We start from the raw sequence: 15,682 nt of genomic DNA on the forward strand, positions 1-15,682 counted from the left end.
CGTGTGTTCCTATGCAACAATTTTGCATGTTCTTCACATGTACCCCAAAACCTAAAATGCAATAAAATAAATAAATGGGAAAAAAAATATATATATATATATTTTTAGTGGAGACAGGGTTTCACTATGATGGCCAGGGTAGTCTTGAACTCCTAACCTCAGGTGATCCACCTGCCTCAGCCTGCCAGAGTGCTGGCATTACATGTGTGAGCCACCATGATCAGCATCAGTTGCTTTATTTTAAAGGTGAGGAAACTGACATTAAGGGAATTTAAATGACATGTTACAGAATTTATTAATGGCTTTATCAGGACTAAAATCCAAGTATCCCCTCTTAACTCCATAATGTAGTATAATAGGGAATTATTGCTATCATGTTCAGTGGCATAAGTGCCAAGAATTTACAGATCTTATATAGTGACCCCTCTCAACCCCAACCAGTTCCTCTCTCCAGAGGAACTCGTCTTTAATTGTTTATTAGCTCTACTACAGAACCTTTAAATCCCAGTATTTTTACGGATCATGATGGCTCCACAGAGTAGTTGGAATCTGTGGAAATCTGGAAAGTACACACTCACTGAAGCATAATCACATTTTTTTCAAAAAAATTAAAGCATATGTTGACCAAATACACTCAAATTAGTTTAGCCATTATCTAAGTGACTTCACATCATATTCAGAACTTCTCTGTATCTTTCCTCCTAATGTAGTCATTATTCCTCTTGTCAGTTGTCTTCATAACTTTAAGGGCTATTAGTGCTATTTCTTATATTAACCATAGACACGATCTCTTGACTCCTATTTTGTGATGTGCTACTGTTCCAATCCCTAACCTTTCCTTCAGCTCTCTCCAGTCCCCATGCCCAATTCGCAACCCCACCACGTGTGTTTATCATTACATTGTCAGTGTTGATAATATTTGCATTTTGTTCTATCTTCCACATTTTAAGATTGACTGAAAATCTATCAAAAGTTGAAAATCAGTAAATACCATGAATATTTAATGAATATAAAAATATTCATTTTGGAGCAAACTAAAGTTCTATGGTTATTTTCCTTTTTTGCATATTCTTTTTTTTTCTGAATTTTTTTCTTTGTAGTTTGTCTTTTTAAATACTCCTTAAACATTAAATGTTCTATAAATTCCCCTTTTTGTTCTAAATCCTCCCACCAACCAAAGACTTCCATTTCCTTATACTAATCCTACACCAGGCTGGAATAACACAATTTGTTCACATTCTTGGACTACTTCACAGCTATCATGTCATGTCTTTCTCTTTTTCTTAATCATAGTTTGCTGAGGTTCAACCTCAAGTAACTTTTCAAGAAAGGTTTTATTTAAGGAACATAACCTTTGTCTTTACATGTCTTAAAAAGTCTTAATTCTACCCTGACAGTGAATATTTTGACTGGGTTTCTTAATTCATTAATTATTCTCTTAATTCATTAATGGTTATTCTAAATGTATTTTTTTGTTTTGTTTTCTTACTAGACTTCCAATTAGTGGGAAGTCACACATCATAGAGATTCACTGTGATTCATATTTTCCATTTTGTTTCATTTTTGTTAGAATTGTTGAGATATTTTTCTCCATTTACTATTACACATTTTTCCTTAAAGTATTTATTTGAAAATCTTCAATTTCCAAGGATTTTCATGCTCATTGAGTGCTCCTTTCCATATCATCCACTTGTTTTATGAATGCAATATTTTCCTGGATCTTTTCAGGAATTTTATATGTACATAAATATGTGTGTGTGTGTGTGTGTGTGTGTGTGTGTGTGTGTGTGTGTGTGTCTTTTACGGTCCTCTAATTGTGTGTTTCTTGCAAAGACATTTTGTTGTTAACGGTTTCTTTACCTTGGTCGTCTTCTTTTTCATGTTGCAGACTTTTTAAAATTTTTGTTCTTACATTATTTCTTAAATGGCTGTGATCCTTGATTGCTGTTTTATATATTTAAGAATGGAGGAATACCAGTCTGGGCAGCATAGCAAGATCTCTCATCTCTAAAAAATATAAAAACTGGGTGTGGTGGGCCATTTCTGTAATCCTACCTACTTGGGAGGCTGAGGCAGGAGGATTGCTTGAACCCAGGAGTTTGAGGTTACATGTAGTGAGCTATGATCATGCCACTGTATACCAAACAGGCCAAGAGACCCTGGCTCAAGGCAGGAAAAAAAAGGAAAAACAAAGTAAAGAATATAAAGGAATAGAAAATGCAAGTATCTATGAACTTGAGTGAGTCTTGCTGACAAGAAGACTTTGCTTCAGGGCAAGCAAAAAGTTGACCATTAGGCTTAAAGACTCTAAGTACCAAAATAAAAGGGGCATTACTTTTCTAAGACTCATTCTTAGTTGCCCTTGCTGTCCCTTAGCAGTTAGTACATGTTAAGAGTGGACAGTTAGGTAAATGAGCGAGAAAAACTTAACTATAGAGATGTTTACATAAAAAATAGAGTTGTGAGTTACATAAAAAATAGAAGATTTCTATTCCATCTGTACATGTTTGATAAATTATTTTGTTTTAGCCCCAGACTCATTTCTGTTCTCTACTTTTTTCAACATTATCGAAGCTCAAATCTTTGGAGGCTTGACATGGGCAGAGTGACTTTCCTCAACATCAAGCCACCACCCCAATTTCTCCCATGCTACATTCTAGGCAGTTTCCTTTGCCTTGATTTACTCTCTACAATTTGTAACCATTTCATAACTTTTAATCCCTCAGTTTAATATTTGAATTAATGAGTTTTCAGGAGGTCGTTTATGTAAAGATTAGTTCTTACTCCTTCCTCTTAAAATGGATTCTCACCTATTGAAAACTAAGAAGCTATATTTTAAAAAGTCTAAAATGAAAACCCAAGAACCAACAAAATTATTACACTGTTGACTATCACCATAATCGTGACAGTAATAATGTTGTTCAGAATGATTCAAATCAGAATCTCTGTTGAGATAAATGTGAATTGCCCATCTGCACATACTTTAAGGTACACAGGGCAAACTGATACTACTGATTTCATGTTCAAAATGCTTTAAATGCTGTTCTGTTTGTGGGGAATGAGAAAACTGAATAACATTTGCACAAAAAAGAAAAAGATTAATTGAAGTTCAAAAATGAGATAGCTGCAAATATTTTACATTTGTGGAAGTTAGTTTTCCTTACAAAAGGAATGGAAATGATGTATACATGTTATCCCACTTGAATTAGAATTTTATACAGATAATAAGAATTTGTGCATTGTAGAAGCAAAATGGGCCTATTGTTGCCTGCAATAGCAAATGAAGTGTCTCATAACTAGCAATTCAATGTGTTAATTCAGCTGTACCATCCAATTTCCTACAATTCATCTCAACTTTAGTGCATAATAAAACTCTTTTAAAAATCTCTGACAAAATGTCTGCTCTAGGTTACCAAAATAGGGGAAATACTATCCATAAGTCTGGCAGTAGGTGCCACAAAACATAAATTGTTAAAATTATTTATCACAGTCTATCAATATCACATGATTTTTGACGTGAAGTCAGTAATCTAGAGTTAATAATGAAATGTATATTGGTTGTTTTCTTTTTAAAAAGTATGACCAAGTAATGTGACAACCGTGTGGCAACTGAAATTGGCATCCCCTCAAATAACACAGCATTCCTTTGGAGCCATGGCCTGCCACCTGCCAAATGACCACAGGGCCCAAGCACACAATTCTAAAAGTAGACAAAGGTAATGAGATGCAAATTTAGCATCCCCATCCTCCTGTTAAATGACCTACATGCAAGAGCTATAGTGTCTCTTACCTATTCAGAAACTAAATGATGAAATGAACAGCCCTTTTTTATTTCCGTTTTTCTTTTTTTTTTTTCCAACAGAATCAAGGGCACCAACAGATAGTTTAGTCTGACTACATGGAGATTTATTAAGTCATAAAAGAAAGACAATTTAAAGTGAAAAGCAGCATGAAGAAGAAAGGAAAAAAGAAAGAAAAAGATATGGGACAAAGAAAAAGAATACTGAAAAATAAACACAGTAAGAAAAATATTAAAAGGTATGTTTAATCTATAATATATGAATAAATCTGCACCATATTCAGTGTCAGACTCTTTCTAATATTTCAGGACAAGTGATATATAATCCTATTTCAGACTGAATGATCAAGAGAATCAAAAAAAAGTAAGCGTCAGGAATCCTGGTGAAATTTGCTATAAGAAAAAGAGAAAAGATGGTATTGAGTTTTGAAAGTAGAAGAGTCAGTAACCCCATAAACCCTTAATTCATTTGCAGAATTGGAAATCACATAGTTTCTAAATGCCGATTTTAAACTCTTTTTTAAACCACACAAGTGGGATGACTCATTACTGGGAGTATGGAATTCAAATAGTTTACATAATCTAAGCAAACATCAGTCTAAAATAAAATTTATTTTAAAAACACTAAAGGAAAGCCACATTAAAAGATTATCTTAGTGCATTAAACAAAAATATTAAATAACAGAAAAGAAGAAAATGTACCTTTTAAAGATTAATACATCGGTTTTCACAAGTGATTATAAATTATTACAAATATTCCATCTTATACAAAGCTTACAAAAATTATTGATAAAAAATCCATAAATTTAGGTAGAATTTCCCAATCCTTCCATAAATATGAGTATTTCCTGATGTAATTTAAAGATGAGGAGCATTACAGGAAAATAAATTGTTTCTTACTGGGGAAGGAGGGAGGATGGGGAGGAAAAAAGGGAAGGGATGGAGTAGTGGAGGAGGGGAAGGAAGAAGGGGGAGGGAAGAAGGAGAAGAGGGAGGGAAGGAGGGGGAAGAAATCTTATGTATTGAAGTATATATATGGTTATTTTGTTATGGATTGAAACAAACAGCTATTTCTTTTCCAAATTTTTAAAAAATATTCCTGACTGTTATACTATGTATTAGTGATTATTATTATTGCTTTGGTCTATATCTAAGTAGAGGCCAAGTCAATGATGGCACTAGCTGAGGGAAACTACTCTGATTCTTCCATGTTTATTGTCCCCTTCATAATTATATTTATTTCTTAATCTGGTGCTATGACTTCTAAAATATAAACTTTTTTTTTCATTTCCAACTCTAGAAATAGCAGCTTTTCTTCCTTCATTTTCAAAGGCAAAACTTACTCAAATAGGAAAAAGAAATCTGGGTTCTATTTTCAATTCTGCTAATTCAAGTTTTTTGACTTAACATGGCCAGGCTAGTGGCTCATCCCAGTAATCCCAGCACATTGGAAGGCTGGGGCAGGAGGATTACTTGAGGCCAGGAATTCAAGAACAACCTGGGCAACATAGTGAGTCCCTATTTCTACCAAAAAAAAAAAAAATTAAAAAATTAGCCAGACATGGCAGCACATGGCTGCAGTCCTAGTTACTGAGAGGCTGCACCACGGGATTGGTTCAAGGCTGTGCCAAGGGGCTCAAGGCTGCAGTGAGCTGTAATTGTGCCACTGCACTCCAGCATATCTGACAGAGGGAGATTCTGTCTCAACACACACACACACACTCACACGTAGGTACTCTAAACTACTTCATCAAAATTAGCATCATCCTTGCTCTTCCACTGATCTTCTTATACTGGCCAACTTACTTAACCTTTCTATGCCTTACTTTCCTTGTCTCTAAAATAAGGATACTAATAAAATTGCCTTTTGAAGGTCTTTATGATTAAATGAATCAGTATCTGCAAGGCACTTAGAACAGTCTTTGGAGCATAGTAATTGCTGTGTTTTGTTAAATAAATCTGTAAAATGATATACTACATGCAGATCAGTTGCTTGAAATGTCACTGTACCTCAAAATCATATAGGAAAATGTGTATAAAGACAGATTCTTTGGATCCATCCCAGACAAATGACAATCTGTATCAGTGGGACCTGAACACCTATAATTAAAATAAATAAATAAGGTAATTTAGATTTATAAAATGCCTTGGTAGAAATAAGATTAATGTCTTAGGTCAATTTGCCCATATTTCACACATTCCATCAGCATTCTTTTCCTCTTTGATGGCCAAAATAGACACTATCTAAAGAAACTTGGGATGTAAAACCAACAGCCAGTTTTACAAAGCACTAAGCAAAACTGCTTTGCTTTTGCCAAAGCAAATAAGTAAAAATGGAGCAAACTGATCCCTATAGCTTGGGACATGTTTTGGGGGGAAAAGGATGGACAATTAGTTCTCATAAGCTCTTTCTGTCATTGCCCCATATTCATTCCCAATCCCTGGACAAAGACTGGCACCATCTTTGCGTCAATAAATGATGGTTAACTACCAAGAAGGAACAAGTCATCCCTTATCTTCCAATCATTTCAACAAACAGTGACACAGTAAACCAAGGCTAAAGCAAGTGCTGGCACCTTTCCTAGGTCCAAATTTTATTATCCATATTTGCAACTAGGAAGAGAATGGAATAAGCTATAAGCACTGTGTCATCAAGCCATGAATATGATGACCATGCCAGACAGAACTGTGTGGCTGCATAGAGTAGGCAGTATATCATAGTGGTTCAGAGTAAGATGGGCATCCAAATACAATCTACAGGAAATTTTTGTGATTAAATTTTCATCAGTCTTGGGTGAAATTAGGAAAATAAGTACAATGTGGAAAATGTACAGGGAGCTAAATTTATTCTCTTTAAATAACTATTATTTATTTTGAGATTCAGTTCTTCCATGTTATTTGGTGTTAGAATGTCCACTTATAAAATTGTGATAAGACGTTTTAAATCATTCTTGCTGTACAAAAGAAAATAGTCAAATAAAGTTTACCATTTTGTCTTTTAATTATTAGTCAATGAAAATGTCAAATTGAGAACTATTATTGGGTTCATGGAAGAATGAACTGGTGTCATCCTTGACCCTCACACATATTAGCTGTGTGATTCTGAGAAGGTAAGGCCTCATTTATACAATGAGAATATTAACATTACTATTACTCATATTGTTCTTATAAGGATAAAACATGTTAAGACCTGCCTAATTTTTATTTACCACAGTACCAGTACAAAGTAAACATTCAATACATTTTAGTCACATTAACAATTTATAACCCAATTCACCATCTTAACTTCTTCATAAATAAGTTGTAATGGACATACCTTCACATATATTTCGTTCCGTTTTTCTTTCTTTAAACTAATGGTTGTATTTCACTGGAGTCTTGAGAGTCATATAAATCTTACCCTCTCTATCTGAAACTAATTATATCATAATAATCTCAAGAGGAAATTAAGTCAGTTATTATCTTTCTAAGCTACATAATCCTCCTCATATGTCAAAATTCACTTTATTAACAAAAAAGAGATGCTTTGCATGTAATATCAAGGCAATTAATATAAGAGACTAAGTTGACATTTACTGCTATCTTTAAGGTGTTATTTGGATGATTTTTGATTGTGCTATGCTTTTAAATTCTTTCTGTTTACTTCTTCCTGTGGCTACTCACCATATGCATTATGTTCATCAAAGTGTCAACAAGCATATTAATCACACTCTCCCTATAATGTTGTATAAGAGCTTAAATAAGATTTAAGTGACAATTCAATGTAGTGGAATGTATGAAACAGAGTCTCAATTAATTCCTCTTCACGTTAAAACCTTAAGGATATATCTTGGACAGCACCCATCTACCTTAACAAAGAGCACATTTTTAAAAAACATGAAAGAAATTTAAGTATTTATTATGGACATTGTGTTTAATGTTCTCACAGTCTATAACAAATATGTTCCTATCTATGATAATAATCATCATTCCTCTCCCTACATCCCTCTCAAACTGTCTTGAAAGGATTAACCATTAACATAGAACAATGTTTAATAACTGATATTTTGGATCTTGTTTGAGTTCAGTTCTGAAGGGTAGGTAATTAAGATAGGGTAGACATTAAGAGAGAGCCTCATAGTTCACAAGGACTCTAATTATGTGGACATCAAATCAAGCTGAGCCCTTAAAGAAAAGCATGTCTCTTAAGTTTAACTTACAATTTAAATTTTAGATCTCATCAATCTCTGTAGTGATAACTTTTAAAAATTAAGAATTTCATTTAAATGTGTAAGTCTGAAGACATACTACAAAAAAAATCTTGAAAAACTCATAGCTAAAAATGAATTTAGGGACATGAGAGCATACAGTAATCAGAATCACACAGATGTCTCTAGCCACCTGTAACCATTTCTTGGTAATCAAGCTAAGACCAATTAAATGTATTATAATAGACCTGCTACACCGAAAAAGCAGACACAGGTCTAAATCTCAAATCAAGAAGAAACAAATATCAAGGAATTAAAGTCTGTTTGGTTTATATTTCTCCTCCAAAAGACCAGAGACAATTATTTATAATGCCCCAAAGGGATGACTATTACTCAATTAACAAATGTATTCGTTTTCATAAATTTCCTTGAAAAGCCCAATTTCACAATGAAAAACAGACTTTTCAAAAACACACATGCATATATTTGAATGGCAGAAGTCCTTCAACAATGTGCCTTAAGATAGAACTTGTAAATAGACTAATCTGATAAAATAATAAATGGTTTATCAAAGAACACAGTGTCAGATCTTTAAATGTGATGTTTTCAAACATATGCTTAGCCTCTCTCTCTCTCTGTGTGTGTGTGTGTGTGTGTGTGTGTGTGTGTGTGTGTGTGTGTGTATGTGTATATGGAGTGTGGGGGGGTTGCTGTCAGAAATGTCATTAAATAGGTTGTCAGAATAAATGAGTGTGTGTGTGTATATACACACACACACACACACACACACACACACACGTAGGTCTTGAGTTGATGTTTCACATGTGTTTATTTTGATGACAAGAGCATACGGAAGGATTTAGAACCAAAGCCCAGTTAAAATCCTTTGATAATTAGGCATATGGTCATTCAGACTTCAAAGCACTGATCCTGTTAGATCCCATTAGATTTAAGATGTCTACATGTTCCCACTAGTAGGGACACAAATACAAGAAGGTGATGTACTAAAAGTCACTGTCAAGAATGTGTTGTTTCCTTCAAGAGGTGTCCCTTGAGAATATTATGTCTAATAAGGCAAATTACTTAAAGGTCACAACTATTTGAACTGTCAATTTTTATAAAGCACAATGAACACCTAACAGAGACATGTAGTTTAGAATTTATTTTACATAGTGAGACTTAATTCTATTCAGGCATTTTTTCAACTGTTCTTATTCAGAAACACCAAGATTCTCTTCATCTACCCATTCAAAAAGAGTAAAAATGCCCATTTGTTACTTGTTATCTCACTCCTTTTCTAAAATCTCAAAGTTTTTATAAGGTGTACAAGCTTTATCACATGAAAATGTTCCTGTTACAACTACTATTTCTAGAAATCAAGTTGACATGATAAAAACATACTTCACTATGACATAATGGCTTAAACTGAAATGACTGTCTAGTAAGTTAAAAAGTTAAATGCATAAGTTAAATTTGTAAGAAAAAACTAGTAGGCATCTCAAACAATATCTGATTTTTCACCTTCACTATGTTTTTGCTATTTTTAAATATAAAAGTTTGGTAATATATTAAGTGATTTATAAATATTTTTAAAGAAAAATTGCTTTGAACATGCTCCTGAAAAATACTCATGGTAAATCACCAACTATTTTAAGAGGTGACTAGCATATCATCAAAAAAAAGTAGTACATTGAGTTAAGACACAGTGTTTCCAGGTATTTTAGGAAATTCTCATATTCATGCAGTATCACACATCTCATATATATTTGAAGCAGTATGGGGAATCCATAAATTAGTGATCCAGATTATAGATCAATATGTAGCCCCCAACTATTTTAAGCTGATATAGCTGTACTTTATATAAGAGAGAGAACTTTTCACTCGTTAGAAACCACATGAAAGTATTCACCCAAAAATGATGCTATGTCCCATTTTACTTTCAGGTAGGGAGGTTGAGAGATGCCAAACTTCAGGGCCTCTAAACTCATTTCTTCAATTCTGCAGTGACTGTTTTAAAGAACACCAGCCAAGTTGTGACATTCAAAAAGGGGCAAATTCAAGCAATTACATCAGCTACAAAGAAACAGAAGACTCCTGTTTCAATACCCTTCTACTAGCTCTCAATTACCATTCATAAAAAACTAAATGAAACCTCCCAAAAAGGAGTGAGGAGGTATAATTCAAGTGTAGGCTCCTTAGCATAGCCGGTAACTTGGAAGTCTATGATCAGCTGCATGCTAATCAATCAACCAACAAGTTTTTATTAAGCACTTACTAGTTTCCCCACACTACTAGAGACTACATATCTAAGACAGCCTCCATTCCCACATTCCCATTTGGAACTTTCTGAACTAGAATTAACAGCACCCTATAATTCCTTTGGAAAAGCTTTCTATTCTTCCTCTCCAAAGCGGATCTGAGACATAGTGCCCCTACTTAAGCAAGTAGCTTAAGCCCTGGAATGGGATGAGCATGACAGAAATGGTGAAATAAAAGCATTTATTTAAACAAGCAGGAGCAGCCAGGAAAATTCTCTATGGAATTGAGGGTGGATAGGAGCTGAAGGAGAGATGTGAAATCCTGGTTTGTGGCAAACAGTGTAGAGAAATACACTGCATAAGGCTATGAAAATTCTGCACATCTAACCAATTCCTAAATCAAGCGAACAGGGTTTCAATATGAAGGTTCTTAGTCTGCAGGAGCCAAAATAAATAAATAAATAAATAAATAAATAAATAAATAACGTAGAGATTGCAGGGGTTGAGGGGGCAGGAGAAGAAAGATTAGTAATGCAATGCAAAAGTCATTCATTGAGGAAAAGGAAAGGATGCAGGTAATACAAGGAGAATGATCCTGGGAGATGAGAGGTTCAAAAGTAAATAGCCAATAGATTGATCTTACTTTTCAATATTCTCAAACCAGCAGGCTTTTTTAACACTAGAGGGCATGACAGAAAGACAGACAGAGACAGACAGAGAGAGAGAGAGACAGAAAGAGAGAGAGAGAGAGAAAGAGAGAGAGAGAGGCTGACTCTGAGGAAAGGCAGCTTTCACATAAAGCTGAAAACACGCAAGGAAACCAGAAATTTCAAGGGGGCTTTGGCAGCCAAGTGGCTTTAGCCTTGCAAATAAAACACAGGTTGTTAGGCGGTTTCAGGGAAGGCTGACCATGATCTCTCCAAGGAAACCGCTTTCCTAAGCATTGAATGCATGGCATTTTAAATACCTCAGTCCCCAAAGCTCCTCTCCTCTGCTAGCAACACCTTTGCCTGAAGAAACCTCCCACCCTTTTGAGGTTAGTTTCCCTGAACCCCAAAGCATCTATGTTTGCCTGCCCCACTCTCCGTTCTCCTGCAGCTGACTAGAAAGGTTGGGGAAGCAGACTCTCCACCTGGAAATTCAAGTAAGCGTAGTCAGAGAATCGGGTCTGCGGGAGGGGCTTGCGCAGCTTTCGCTGTCCAGAGTAGCAGCCTCGGTGCGCTCAGGCTCGCGGCAGCGCAGCGCCCTCGGACCGGGCGAGGGGAGCCCGCCGTGGCGCCCTCCGCTCTACCCCTTGTACCCCTCATTCAGGTCCACGACAGCCCGGACAAGGGCAGGCTGTCTCCGTCCCCGCTGGCCCCAAGCAGGGAAGTCTATGCACGTGGAGATGCCCGTTAGATGGGCCAGGGCTTGCTCCCCTAACCAAGGCACTAAGGGATCAGGGGGCTGGTGTTGGGGAAGACCAGGCAAGGAGATGACAGAGGGAGACACGTAAGCTGCGAGAACCAGACACACAGAGAAAACAAATGCTGCAAGACGGAAAGACAAGCGAAAAGACAGATTAACGGGGACACAGACATCCCAAGACAAACAAGGGGAAACAGAATAAGCGAAAAAAGCAGATACATGACCGGGGAGTGGGGGCTGAGGGGACCAAGAATCAGAGAGAAACAGAGGCAGAGACATACATGGAGAGAATCAGAGGCAGGAGGACTCTGAAAGAGCCAGGCAAATAAGAGGGCAACCGTCGAGGAGGAAGACACCCAAGACCCAGGGAGCGTCTGGTGTCAGGTCGAGTAGAAACGCCCGCACCGCAGCTGAGGCTGGAGCTGTTGCGAGAAAGTTGCCTGGGCTCGCAGGCCGAGCCACCCCCGCCGCGGAGCGCCACCAGAACACTGAGGGGCCAGAGCCCACCCCCCACCCAAACTCAGCAGGGTAGCCGGAAAAGCAGAGGAGAGGTGGGCGGCGGCAGAAAGTTCCGCGCCACGCGGTCCTCCCGCAGCACCTGCAGCCGCGGGCGAGCGCGCTCGGAGCTCCCGGGAGGCCGCCTCGCCGCGTCCGCCCGCGCTCCTGCCTTTGCCCTGGGACCGGCCTGGGGCGCTCGGCTCCGCGCCCTGGCACTCGCCGCCGGACTTTGCGACACCCAGCCCAGTCACTCCAGCAGCCCAGAGGGAGCTCGTCCCAATCACGAGGAAAAGAGGGGAAGCGAGAAAGAGACGGAGACCTGCTATCGTGGCCAACAATCCCGCGAAGAGGGAACAGCAGTCCATGCACGGGATTCAGCCTCCAATCAAGCCCAGCAGACGCCGGCCGGCCGGCCGCGCCGAGTGCGAGGCTCGCCCAGCCCGCGCTCACCTGGAACCCGCGTCGGCCCGCGAGCGCCGCGCGCAGCCCAGGCTCCCGCCCGCGCGTGTCTCTTCACACTTCCCAGCGAGCAGAGGGAGCCGGCTCCGGCCTCAGCCAGCCCCAGAGAGGCGCCCTCATAGCGCAGTGGCTGGCTGAAGGGCTCCTCGAGCACGGCCAGAGCGGACGCCGAGGCCGAGAAGGCGCGGAGAGCGAGCGAGGGCTGCTAGCACGTTGTCACTTCGGCGGAGGCGGCGCCGCCGCCTGGTCACTTCGCCCCGGCCCCCGCCCCCCTCCCACCCCAGCCCGCCGCCTCCCGGCCCCTCCTCCTCGCGTGGTCCCTCCCCCTCTCGTAGCCCCAGCCTGGAGGCCTCTCACTGGGCTAGTATCATTTACGTAACCAGCACCTCCGGCCCTCCTCCCTCCCTGCTCCCGCTCCTCCCCGGGCTGGGGCTGTGCGCACCGAGCGCGCTCCAGCTGCTCCTGGAGCTGGCGCTCCTGCGATGTGCACAAGTCCCGCGATACTTGGCAGGCACGGTCCCCGAGAGCCACCGTGGGGTCAGCTCTCTCCCCGGAGAGCGCCTCGCGACCCCTAGCTGCCTTGGGTTCCCGTAACGCCAGAGCCAGCTTGCGTGCACCGTTCGCCCAATACGCCGCGGAGCCTTTTAGAGGGGAGCTGGAGGATCAGAGACTGCCCTCGGGGTAAACGCCGGCAACCTCACCCTTGCCGTCGGCTCTCCAGCGGAGACATGCTGTGGGGTACTTGAGGCTTCGGCGCCCTCCGCAGAAACGACAATTTGGCCTCTTGTTGGTTACAGTCCCTACACCTTGGCAGGATCCTAGTGTTCTAGTTGGCGGTGGCTGCTGCCACCGAACGCACTGTAAGAGTACTGGGCACACAGAGCGCTTCCTTGTGCTCTCAAATTTTTATGAAGAGGTAAAGAAAAAAGTGGGGTTTTGAATACCTTTCTCAGGCAGGAAGATGTGATATTAAACACACACTCACTCCGAAGTGCCTGGATGTTTGCATGTCTAAGTTAATGTGTAGTGCCAGTACCCCATGGTGCTGAGTTTAAATATGTGTAAAGATTTTATAACAGTGCCTGGCACAAGGTAGAGACTTAAGATGGAGGCATTATTAGCATCTGAAAGACTTGGGACCTATCCCCTACTGCCATGGGAGAGGAACTCTTCTAGGGAATTGGGATTACCGAGTTCAAAGTACCTGCTTGGCTATTTATTCACTGTGGCTGTTGGCTAGTTTTGACCCCTCGGATGTTAGTTTTCTTGTTTGTAAGAAGGGTTAACGGGTCCTTTCTTCTCACAGTGTGACTTCACATGTCTTGTAGCATGTTTTTGGCAGAATTCGGGAAGGATGTAACAGCTACATAAAAATAAGAGCCACGTTTCACAAACATATGTACTATTAATTATAACCTAGTATGTCAATGGCATTCTTGATTATACACATGAAAGGCAATTTCCAGACATATTATCTTTACATCTTTTCATGAGTCAATTATCATTTAAATTTGTATGTTAATAACTATATTAATGTCTCCTCCTACATTGTCCATCCTGTCACACCATCAATTATGGAGCATTTACCAGAGATGCTTCTGGGAATGTGTGAGTACACAGGGTTCCACTCATAAGACTCTAAAATGTCTCTGTATTCCTCCCTCTAGTGAATTCCAGTCCTACCATCAGGTCATTTACCTCTGCGTGGCATACTGAGAGAAACTCTGGACCAGGTAAAAGATCAGGGTTCTGATGCTGATACAACTACTAACTAGCCTTATGTATTTTGAAGACAAATCAGCCCCCATTTTCACATTTTTAATCTCTTTAAAAGGCACAATACCATTTTGCGATCTTTGTGGTAATACTTAACTTAGGCAAGAATCATAAACTTGATCAAAGCTATTTGGGTAACTGGTTATTTACATAGTCTCAGAGTATCATGCTAGAAAGTATTGGCTTTTGCTGAATAATACACCAGTCCGAAACTTATTGGTCCCCAACGATAAACATCAATAATTTCTTAAAGCTCTGTGGGTTGTCAGGGGTGTTTCTGCCCTGGCTAGCTCAATTTGGTCTAGAGGTCTAGGATGATAGCCTCACTCGTCTGGTGACTGGCATACTTACTTGTCTTGAGGGTGTGGGACTCACCTGCAATGTTCTGTCTTTTGTTTAATCTAGCCCATCATCCTTCAATAGGTTAGCACTAGTGGTAGTTGCAGGGCTCCAGAAAGCAACAAGGGAGTGCAAGATCCAATGTGGAGCACTCTTTGAGATTCTGTGGACGTACATTTACCAATGTCTCATTAGCCATGGAAGTTACATAGCCCAAACATAGATAATATGCTCCATGTCTTGATGGGAGAAACTATAACACCACCTTTAGGAGAATGCATACATAAATGAAAATAACTTAAGGCCATTTTTATAATATACTATACATCCTTAATTACAAGGGAATAATAAATTACATGTAGTGGATAAAACTGGTAAATATCACCTTAACCAAGTGACCAAGGTTAATGTCTCCAATCAGTAACCAAGTGATATCATGAGCCTCATGATATGATGCACTGAGAAGTACATAACTATTTATTTAGGATTCCAGACAACAACAAAAAAGTATAATTGAATGGAATCGTGAGAAAGCAAAGACAGGCCCAAATTAAGGAAAATTCTACAAAATATCTTGTCCATACTTTTCAAAAATGTCACGGTGATGAAAGTTCAAGAAAAGCTGAGAAACTGTTCCAGACTAATGGGGATTTAAAAACCATGACTACTAAATGCGGCGAGTGATCCAGAACTGGACGGCAAACTGGGAAAAATATCTATTAATATAAAGGATATTATTGAGACAATCTGATTCAAAATATTAATAAAAACTATAATATTTAAACTAGAAGACTTTATAATAAAAACTAGTTTTGTATCAATATTAAATGTCCTAATTTTGATAATTGTACTGTGATCATGTATAAGAAACCCCTTGATCTTTAAAAATACATAATGCATTACTTTGAAGTAAAAAGAACATAGCAGTTGTAAGTTATTTGTAGATGGTCCAGAAATAT

At 39.1% G+C, this 15,682-nt stretch overlaps 1 protein-coding gene across 1 annotated transcript in view; it reads right to left on the minus strand.

Annotated features, from left to right (window-relative positions):
• Window positions 1-12,865, minus strand: part of GALNT13 (polypeptide N-acetylgalactosaminyltransferase 13) — a 596,785-nt gene extending 583,920 nt beyond the window's left edge. Inside the window, exon 1 of the mRNA XM_017523193.2 lies at window positions 12,469-12,865. The gene's annotated coding sequence lies outside the window, so the exon portion shown is untranslated. The remainder of the gene's footprint in view (window positions 1-12,468) is intronic.
• Between the last annotated feature and the right edge of the window lie 2,817 nt (window positions 12,866-15,682).

Source organism: Cebus imitator, unplaced genomic scaffold, assembly GCF_001604975.1.
Source record: "Cebus imitator isolate Cc_AM_T3 unplaced genomic scaffold, Cebus_imitator-1.0 Scaffold27, whole genome shotgun sequence".
Taxonomy (NCBI): domain Eukaryota; kingdom Metazoa; phylum Chordata; class Mammalia; order Primates; family Cebidae; genus Cebus; species Cebus imitator.